The 11,373-nt window shown below is 36.5% G+C and overlaps 1 protein-coding gene across 1 annotated transcript in view; it reads right to left on the minus strand.

Annotated features, from left to right (window-relative positions):
* Window positions 1–2,280, minus strand: part of LOC143746062 (uncharacterized) — a 70,619-nt gene extending 68,339 nt beyond the window's left edge. Inside the window, exon 1 of the mRNA XM_077237778.1 lies at window positions 2,220–2,280. The gene's annotated coding sequence lies outside the window, so the exon portion shown is untranslated. The remainder of the gene's footprint in view (window positions 1–2,219) is intronic.
* Between the last annotated feature and the right edge of the window lie 9,093 nt (window positions 2,281–11,373).

Genomic DNA, 11,373 nt, shown 5'->3' on the forward strand with positions numbered 1-11,373 from the left:
TTTAATGCATAGGTAGTTCCAGTCAGTTTGATTACAGTTCGAAATTAATCCGCTACTATAATCATTGGTAACCATAGTAACACATTTACACTTGCAAACAGAGTGAGAGACACATATGAAAACGTTTATTTAGGTAGGCTAAATGGATGATTTTTGCATATCGTTTAATTTGTATGGTGAATATGGCAATTTTGAGAAATGGGCCCAGGCACAAGACGAAATAGAAGACTTGGAGAAGACGTTGAATGACAAAAAGCGGCACAAAGAATTAACAGCGACAGAGCTAGATAAGATCGAAGACGACAAAGATGAGGTCAATACGAAAAAGACAACTAAATGGGCAGTTAACACTTTCAGTGACTTTTTGCGCCAAAGACAGAAAAATTGTGATTTCGAGACCTACTCTGCTTCTCTTTTAAATGAGACATTGCGGGAGTTTTATGCCTCTGTTCAGTCTACCGCTGGACGCGAACACAGTGTTGCAACTTGCAAGTTTGATATCAAACGTATTTTCAGACGTATTTTTAAGAGTGTTTGCTCATCTGCAATACGTCTATAGGACGCTTTCTGTCAGATGTCAAATAGACGTTTAGAAGATGTCAGTTTAACATGCATTCTAAATCATTACATCTTAAAGACATCTTCTAAACGTCTATTTGACATCTGACAGAAAGCGTCCTATAGACGTATTGCAGATGAGCAAACACTCTAAAAAATACGTCTTCCAGATGTAAATATCACATCAAATAGACTTGTGCTATCTGGGATGCGTCTCAGAGCAGGTATAAACCGTCACATTACAAAATACAACATTATAAGTGAAAAAGACTTCAAGTCAAGCAATGCCATCTTTAAATCAGTTTTAAAGCGCTACAGGAAAAATGGAAAAGACACCGGCATCCATCATCCGCGTATTACTGAGTCTGACTTGGAGAAAATTAGAAATGCACCTGCACTCTCCCTTTGACACCCACAGGACTTGTAAGAAAAGTTTGGTTTGACATACAGCTGTGTTTTGCACGGAGGGGAAGAGAAGGAAACCGTAACCTATCAAAAGAGTCTTTCGTTCTCCGGCAAGACGAGAATGGGAAAGAGTAGGCCTACCTGACCCTGGCGTACCCAGAGACAAAAAAACCACAAGGATCCCACCGCATCGGATAGGGAAAATTTACGAGGATTTATGTTTGCGAGCCCCGGCGACCTTTGTCCCGTGGACAGCTTTAAAAAATATCTGTCAAAGTGTCCAGAAAATGCCGGAGCGTTCTATTTGCATCCGAGACGCATCCCTCTGTGCAAACTCGAGAGCACCGAAATGTGGTTCACCAGGGAGCCGATGGGGCTCAACTACCTTGGCTAGCTAGGGGACTCTTTCAGTTCTTTGTCTCTCTCTTTTAATAATGAATTTAAATAAATGTGATAATTCATTCAATTAAAAGCAATCCGATGGCTCTACTTTATTTAAAGCGGACGGAGTGCTAGAACTAATGAGCCGTAACTTAAGAAAATAACAGTCATTTTTACACGCCTGTAAAAAAATTACTCTGTAAACATCAGTTAGCTTTAACTTATTTTTAACTTGGCAAATAACCGTGGTATAAGCGGGATAATCCACGGCTAGCCATGCATTAAAGGATTTTAATGCACGACGTAGACGCTTCGCGTCGGGTGGTTCTTCGCCTCTACATTGTGCATTAAAATCCTTTAATGCATGGCTAGCCGTGGATTATCCCTTACTTATTTATGTATAGATTTGAACTTTTCCCCACGTTGATTACAGGGACAATAACAAGTCTTTATAATTATTTATTTTATATATTTAAATTTTAACAATATAATCTGCAAAAGATATGTCAACAAAAAAATATAGCCTAAAGGTAAAACTAAAAATGGTTGAGCAAAACTTGAGATCGTTTCCCATTAATTCCCCTCACAGATCTCAAACTTTAACTCTTGACTTGACATTCAGTAACAGTTCTCACTCCAAACATCGAGACAAACACACAAACGAACACACAATCGCTCAGATCTGAATGAACTCAACATATTCTCCTCATGCTCGCTGCTGCTGCACTAAATGTGTATTTCAGGAGGAAGACGCCAGAAAAGACGCACAAGTATCGCTGTGTCCGATAAAAACGATACAGAAATGAGCCTGTCGCTTAATCAAACTGTATAAAGTGTTTGTGATGTAATTATGAGAAATGCCATGCTCTCCTCACCTCAGAAGACTCGACGCTGAAACTCAATGACGGAATCGACGGCGCGAGCGAGCGGTGACGTCATCGGCAGCCAACGCACGCGCGTACGGGACACCCCCAGCAGATTCGCCTATTTATTATAGCCTTTGATTTATTATTATTATTATTATTATTATTATTATTATTATTAAACTGATCTCCATTTACTAAATGTGAAACTGAAACCCGAATTAGGCTACTGCAGAAATTAGAACTATATTGTTTCCGTCCCTCAATTGTAAAATGGCTATAAGTAGTTATAGCAAACAGTCCATTCCCTTAGCTGGTGCAGACAAATAGATTGATCAAATAAAATGTGCAGTCTACCCAGCCGGTAGATGACCGACCATCAACGTTGAAATATCGTTGAAATAATGTCAGTTGTTGTTGAAACAACAATGATATAACGTTTAATGCTAAATGGTTGAAAAAGGTTAACAAAAACACTTCTAAATCAACGTTGAAATTTTTACAAGAGCTGTACGTTGAAACAACGTAATGTTTTCAACAACATACAACCTTATAAAGTATTATTATTAGCATTATTAGCATTTAATGATATTCTGATCATAATACAGCCTTCCAATGGATATGTTAAAATATAATTATTATCATTATAGACAACTCTCCAATAATTTCAACCTCAAGAAGAGAGCAGTGCAGCAGAAACTTTTTGCTTTACGTGATTTTGTGTGGATTTACAATACTGTGTCCTTGACTAACAGCTTGATTTTTATTAAATTTTCCACATTGCAAATTTCTGATTCAATGTACCTTTGTAAAACTGGGGAGCACAAAGAAAAAATATAGACACATATCTCTGTGCATATAGATCGATTTAAGATTCAAACTCTCGTCATGTTTCCATCCACACATTTTTATCCGAATTAAGTGATATCGAATGAAAAATGCCTTATGGAAACAGTAAAATACGATTAAATTTCATGAATATCGACTCAAATGAAATACGTTCGGTCTCATCGGATTTTATCTTGATCGATATACGGCAAATGCGATAAAAGTTGATGGAAACGTTATTTGCCGAATAAATAATGAATTGCGATTAAGTTTTAGGCCCTTTTATGAGCCATGTTTCCATCCACACATTTTTATCCGAATTAAGTGATATCGAATGAAAAATGCCTTATGGAAACAGTAAAATACGATTAAATTTCATGAATATCGACTCAAATGAAATACGTTCGGTCTCATCGGATTTTATCTTGATCGATATACGGCAAATGCGATAAAAGCTGATGGAAACGTTATTTGCCGAATAAATAATGAATTGCGATTAAGTTTTAGGCCCTTTTATGGTTGCAACACGCCACAAAACATAGAAGAAGACGAGTTCATTTCCGGCCAGTATTCCCGCTCTGTTTGCGCACACATGGCGGATGTCAACAAAGACAGATGTAAGTGGACAAAGCAAAAAAATGCTTCAACCAAAGGGTTTCCGTGAAGTGTCTCTGAACCACGATCTCCCAGAACTGATGGAGCGCTGTCGTTCCCACACCACAGGCTGCCTCCGTTGTCGTCGGGCATTTACGTGCATCTGCATCATCATAGCAATGTGTTTATAGCGTCGTTGTTTTCTTACGTTGTCTTCTTGTTAGGTTTGCTTGTTATTACGTGGCTTGGTTGAATTCTAATGTAGAATGTGGTGTGTTATTTCTTGTTAACAGACTGCGGAGCTGCTAAGTATAACACACCGTTGCCATGGACGCAGTTCAGAGACGGAACAGACTATTTTCTTTAGCAGAAGCACTACTCGTTTTAAATCAATAAACTCCCTTTTAAGTTAATATTTTGTGTCAAATTATTGATTTATTTGATAGGTAGCCATGTAATAAGCAGGATAATGTATAGCGAGGCGGTTGTTAGCGAATACAACCCCTTCAGGCTAACAACCGCCTGGCATATACATTTTCCCTTACATATGTCGCTATCAGCTGGCACATAAGCACTATTAGGCTCCGTTTTGTCTAGCAAAACTTTGTTCGCAAAAGTTTGCTTGAATGTTGTTCGATTCAGTGCGAAAATGAATGGAAACACCTTAAAATGTCTCAAATCAATTCGATATACCAAGTTGATCGCAAAACAGCATGTGACGTCATTACGTACAGGTTTTTATTCGCTTTAAAGCCGTTGGATGGAAACACACTTTCACCAGCTTTATTCGCATGAGTTTTTTTACCGAACTTCAGATAATTCGGTTGACAAGAGGATGGAAACATGGCTAATGATACAAAAACATGTCTTGTGTTTAATGTTGATCACATACGAATATCCACTCGATTTCAAATGTGACATTGATTTTATACAACAGTTCAACAAACGATAGGTATTATTATTAAGTTCATTTTAAATACAGTATTGTACGTATTTTTTCGCATCAAAACGAGAGCCACAACATCGTGTTTGTGAACGAATCTGTGGCTTTGAACAAAATCGTGAGAGTCAAGGATTCATTCATAATTACTTACAGCCACTTGCTTCGCTACTGATGAATATATGACTCACTCATAAAGACACCTACTGGCGGATTTAATTAAATATTTGAAAGCATCACTTTGTTTTTACAATCATTGCATATTTCTCTATTGAACATTTTGTATTTAAAGCATTAGCTATTTATTTTATAAAGGTAAAAAATACACTGGAAATAACGATTTAAGGGGGCAAATATTGTCCCTTACTGAAAAAGGTGTGACTGCAGAGAGGGGGTACGTAGGAGGATGTTAAAAGCCTCATGGGGAACAACACTTTAAAAAGTTTGAGAACCATTGGGTTAAAGGAGAACTCCGGGCAATTTTTATGTTAATCTTGATCGTTATACCTTTGTGAGTACTGTATAGAAAAAAAACCGAACCGTATTGGTGCTTGCAACACGGAGCTGTTCCCGCAAATGCCCAGAGCTCCCACTCAGCTAAAACGGCAGTTATGGGGGCATACACATAAAGAGTGTCTTTGTGCTTCTTAACGGACACAAAATGCAATTAAAATGTCTGTCCCACATGAGCAGGGCCCTTACATGTGAACAAGATGCGTTTAGCAACTTAGCCATTGTTTAAATTCACCTAAATAGTGTTTTAGACGGCTAGCTGTAGTCTCGCGCTGAAGTCCCATGGGAACTCAGTTGTAGCCAAAGGATCGTAAGGATCATACTGGTGTTTTTATGTTTTAGCCTATTGATGACAAATGCATTAACATTGCCGCTGACCATTTTCCAAAGCATCAATTTTAGTAAATTAATTTTAACCATATAAGTAGCCATAAGGTTAGGGTGACCAGACGTCCCGAAAAATTCAGGACAGTCCAGAAAAATTCTTTATGAACTTTTTTACTTACAAAATTGATAATATCAGGGCTTCATTGATGAATTTTATAAACTCGTTAAATCATCTAAATCGACAACATATTAGACCCTATACCGACAAAACTACTGAAAGGGAGGCTTCCAGAGATCCTCTTTTTAATTAATTCATCTTTGTTATTAGGATACATACCAAAAACTTTTAAGCTGGCTATGATTAAACCGCTTGTTAAAAAAACGCAGAATTAGTCAATTACAGGCCGATCTCGATCTTTTCAATCAGGATTTAGACCGTATCATAGTACTGTCCCACAAAATTAACGGAATGCATAGCTGATATAAAAAACTGGATTTACTGTCTAAGATTTGATGGCTGCTCTGTCAAGTCTTCGTCGTCAGTTAGGAACCTGGGTGTGCTCTTTGATACCAATCTTTCATTTGAAGGTCACGTTTCTAGTATCTGTAAAACGGCATTTTTTCATCTTAAAAATATATCTAAAATACGTCATATGCTCTCAATTAAAAATGCAGAACAATTAGTTCATGTGTTCATGACATCAAGGCTAGATTATTGTAATGCTCTACTGGGTGGTTGCCCTGCACGTTTGATACATAAACTACAGCTGGTCCAAAATGCAGCAGCTAGAGTTCTTACCAGAACCAGGAAGTTTGACCATATTGGCCCGGTTCTGTCAACACTGCATTGGGTCTAGGGCTGGGCGATATATCGCACGATATTGTTATGCGCATCTCGTCAGTAAAGCCTGTTCCTTGATTAGTAGTAAATCGCCTTCACCTGCTTTCAGATGCAGCAGCATTTAGTACAAAGAGCCGTAGTTCACTGACAAGCTGAGCCATATCGCATCAATATCGCGGATGAATCGCCAGCGATAATTAATGCGATATGGCTTAGCTTGTCAGTTAACTACGGCTCTTTGTACACAGCAAAAACTCCAGTGTTAAATTAACACTCCTGGGATATGAGTCCACAGTCAAGAGTGTTGAAGTTAATGAGATAATTAAGTGATTAATTGAGTGATGATTGAGCATTATTGAAGACACCTGATGTTAACAAGCAGAATCACTGAAGTAGAAAATATAAAATTGTAAGCCACCGTTATGGCGATCATTGTTTGCTTTAGTTGGGCTCTTAACCCTTATATTATTAACTTTAGACTTTGTTTGGCTGATGTATTTGAGTTATATCTGCCAGATGAACAAAGAAAAAAGTGATCTGATGGTGTTGGTTATATTATGATAATCATCATTTGAACTTTATGATTTTGATTTATATTGTTGGTTACAGCATAACTGTGATTCTGAATAAATATCCAGAATTTTAGCTATGATAAAAAGGATTTTTTAAAATTTGTTTCAAAAAAAAAAAAACTTCCTTATAGGCACACACAGACTTCAAGATTCAGTCTATGCATCTCAACAATGGTGACGAGCAGAATATTCAATTAGGAAAAGTAAATTACATAGAATATTCAGATCATAATTTATTCATATCGCAATGCATGATGGGAGCCCTTAATGAGTTGTGATTGGTGGCAGCCACTGCAACATGCATTATTATTGTCACCATTGTTGAGATTCACAGGCTGATTATTGATGTCTGTGTTTCTAAATAAATTTGTTTGGAGGTGTTTTGATTAAAACAATGTTTACTAAATATTTTGGATTATAAGAAACATACCTATATTCATATATGCTGTAAGAGCAAAAAGTTGTTGCCAACAAGTTAAACCAAACTATCTCAATAAATTTCATTTTCAGATCACAGCATGACTATGCCATTACATAACCAACACTATCAGATCACACTTTTCCTTGTTCATTTGACTGTTATAAATAACAGCAGACAAACAAATTTGAAGTGAATGTATAAAGGTTAAGAGCCCAACTAAAGCAAACACTTATCGCCATAATGGTGGCTTACAATTTGAAATTTTCTCCTTCAGTGATTCTGTTAACATCAGGTGTCTTCAATAATGCTCAAACATCACTAAATTATTCACTTAATTATCTCATTAACTTTAACACTCTTGAGAGTTAATTTAACACTGGAGTTTGTGCTGTGTAGTAAATGCCGCTCCATCTGAAAGCAGGTGAAGGTGATTTACTACTAATCAAGGAACCGGCTTTACTGACGAGATGCGCATAACAATGTGATGCGATATATCGCCCAGCCCTAGCTGGGAGTTTTAAACTATGTAGCCTCCCAGAATGCATTGCGTCATAAAGCATGTCACCATTGTTGAGATTCATATGTAGATTCTTGATCTCTGTGTGTGTGTCCAAAGATTACATTCCCAATTTTGGAAAAAATATCACCTTCATGTCTGATCTGTATAAAAATGTATGTTGTTGAAAAACAATCTATTAATAACAAATAACCGCTTTCGGTTGTTTTTTTGTACTTTCTTATGTTGTAAACTACATGCCTATCACCAGACCACATTTGTTTCTGACTTTCTTTGCAACAAATGATGTATTTTGGTAATCAGTGTTACAAAGACCATATATTCACATAAGGAGTCTAGAGTCAAATTGCCCAACTAAAGGCAACACTGTTCACCATAATGGTGCCAAAATTGTACAATGGTAAAGTTTTACCATTGTTGTGTTTTTAATTGGCTAATATGGAAAATTACAGCATTTTATTGTAATATTCACAAATAACAGGATAACAGTATATTGAATTCACAGTACAGAATTACAATTTAATATTGTAAATTACAGGGAATTCCTGGCAACTTAGTAAATAACAGTAAATTGTAATAAATTACAGCATTTTACTGTAATAATGCTACTATAATCACAGTAGCACTGCTGTATAAATACATTACTTTATTGTAACAGTAAACAGTAAAAATCCTGTATATTACTTGCTGTAAATTTACTGCAATTAGTTGCCAGGAATTTCCTGTAAAATTACAATAAATTGTTAACAGTGTAGTTAAAATGCGCACATTTGCATCTAATTGACAGGCCAATGCAGGTAAACAGGAATAAACAAAATAACTAAAGCATATCACCACAGAACATCCGAAAGAAACAGTTCTCGGTTCTGTACTGGTGATTCGAGAACCGCTGCAACAGTTCTTGACTCGAGAACCGTAGTATAGACCTGTGTGTGCTGAGCAGAGAAATGCTGAAACCTGAATATACAGTCGACAAAACTACTACATCGATGCATGTCTCCAGTATGTGTAATATGTTATGTTTTGGTCAACACATTATAAACATTTACAAGCTTCTTAATTTCAATTGTATATATTTTTATTAATTATAGGTTAACTCGTTTTCATACAATGTACTAATATATTAAACAAAAATAAAAGTAAATCAAAACCAAATCGTTTACAATCTTTAACTGCAGGAGGCGCAATAATACATGTTTTGTTCCTCACTATGCTTTTTAATAAATGCTTAAAACATTACGTGTGGTGTGTTTATCTTTATAAACCACTTTCTCAATAAACCATTTTACAAAAACCAATTGCAGGGTTTTTCTTTATAAACCATTTTCATAATAAATCCTTTTACAACAACATTTTACAGTGTTTTTCTTTATAAACCACTTTCTTTATATAGGGTTACAATTGTGCTTTACTACAATACAGAAGTTTTTTATACACAAAAAGGCATAATTATAATAGAATAATTGCATATTCCCAGAGGTGTACAAAGCACAAATACTTTTGTAACCTTACTTAAGTAGAAACTTTGGGTCCTTACTTAAGTAGAAACTTTGGGTATCTATAGCCTACTTTACTTGAGTAATTATTTTTCAGACAACTTTTTACTTCTACTCCTTACATTTTAGAAATAGCCTCGTTACTCCCATTTCATTTCTGCTTGTTTTCATTCTGGCTTGTCATCGTTAAAAAAAAAACTAGGGGTGTAACGATTCATTTGTTTTCTTGATGCATCAATTACAAATCCTGACGATGCATATGCATCGATCTTGAAACATGTATTTTGAATCGCGAATCGCGAATTTAAAATGCTAAGAATCGAATAATTTGCGATTCAGTGCTTTAAAATAAATGATTACATGCGCGAATTAATGAGGCGTTGTGCGGCTTCATTTCGCGTCCTCACAGCTCTCCTTCACAGACTACGTTTACATGCAGCCAATAACCCGTTCAAAACCGGGATATTAGCAATAACCCGGTTTTGAACGGCCATGTAAACACAGGCAAAAACCCGAATATGCTCATATCCCAGATTTTAAAAACCGGGATATTATACCTGGGGTACCCCTTTTCTAACCCGAATTTTTGGTCATGTAAACGCGCATCGGCATATCCCCATAGTGATGTGTGTTCTGCGCATGTTCTATTCGCAAGGAATCTTGGTCTTTTGAGTAGAGAAACTTCTCGGCGCATACAAAACCCCGCGTGCAGTATACCGGAAGTAAACATGGCGAGACGCAGCACAGCATACTTTTGGAGCGAGGTCAGTAACGTTACCAGCACCAAAGCGCAAACAAAGGCGATCGCTATCTGCCCCGAACTATTCATTATCCGCGTGCTGCTGTTGTTGTTGTCTTTGGATACAGGAAGAAGAATCGGAAATGACGCATATTACGTCTTAAGGTTGTCCGTACGTCCAGACGCTAACCGCGCGTCGCGTTTACATCGGGATATTGCAATTCCATGTATACAGGAGTAACTCTCTCTGCTCACGCATGTAAACGGGTTATCCCTAATGTTTCAGAAACCCGAATAGTGACCTTAACCCGACCATAACCCAAAATTTGGCTGCATGTAAACGTAGTTAATGATACTCGCTGCACTGTTTACCATCGTTCACTGGATTTCGCTCGCGCTCGATCCCATATAGCTCTCAACTACAGATTTTTGAGCAGTCCATGTTTGAGCTCTCCTCAGGACAGCCACTGATGTTCACATAAGCAGATGACAGCTCTCTATCGAGAAAGCAAGTCTTGAGTCAAACCGCTCAAGCCATTGATAAAGCTGCAATGTCATTGCGCGGGCACTGCTGGGTTATTCTATGAAAATGGTGGCTTTTTCAACAGACAACTTTTAAAAAATGTAACTCTTTTTTTTTATACCAAAACTTATAGTCAGATAATAGTTAACCTCTTAACATTATAAATCAACTTAAATGACAGCTGAATGTATTTTTATATTTTTACTACATTACATAAAAAAAATTATTGAGCTGCCTTTTTGTCACTGGTGTTACCTATATTTTAGATGACAATTCAGGCTTTCCAGAATGTAATTTGACTATTTAATTTGCATACATAATCAAAGACAGAAAAAGTTAATGTAATATTAAGACATTGTCTTGATTAGTAATAATTTGCTTTAACCAGGTATGTGTAAAGTTCTATTGTGTGACATTTTTCTATTTCTACCATTGTGTTTTTTGTTGTAACATTAGAAATAATTGAGGTTGAGTGATCAAAATTGAATGATCATATCCTTAAAATGCTTACTAATGATTGCAGCAACAGTTAGGTAGATACAAAACCATATTCTATGAAACTGGGCTACTCTGAGGCCAGAACACCAATATCCCATGCAGTAACACCAGTGACGCAATGTGAAACCAATGACATAACATACGATTATTCAAAACAAATTGTTATCAATTTATTAGTAATATTTATTGTTGAGGCTTTTATGAAACCTTATGTTGAAAAAAAACGTTAGTGGTGTTATCATTATGTCACTGGTGTTACCAGCAGCAACAGTAACACCAGTGACTATAACACCAGTGACAAATCTGCAGACAAGATAACATATCTAAGATGCCTGCCACAGTAGCTCAAACCACACT

The sequence above is a fragment of the Siphateles boraxobius genome, unplaced genomic scaffold (assembly GCF_051911475.1).
Source record: "Siphateles boraxobius isolate OS27281-9 unplaced genomic scaffold, OSU_SipBor_1 21, whole genome shotgun sequence".
Taxonomy (NCBI): domain Eukaryota; kingdom Metazoa; phylum Chordata; class Actinopteri; order Cypriniformes; family Leuciscidae; genus Siphateles; species Siphateles boraxobius.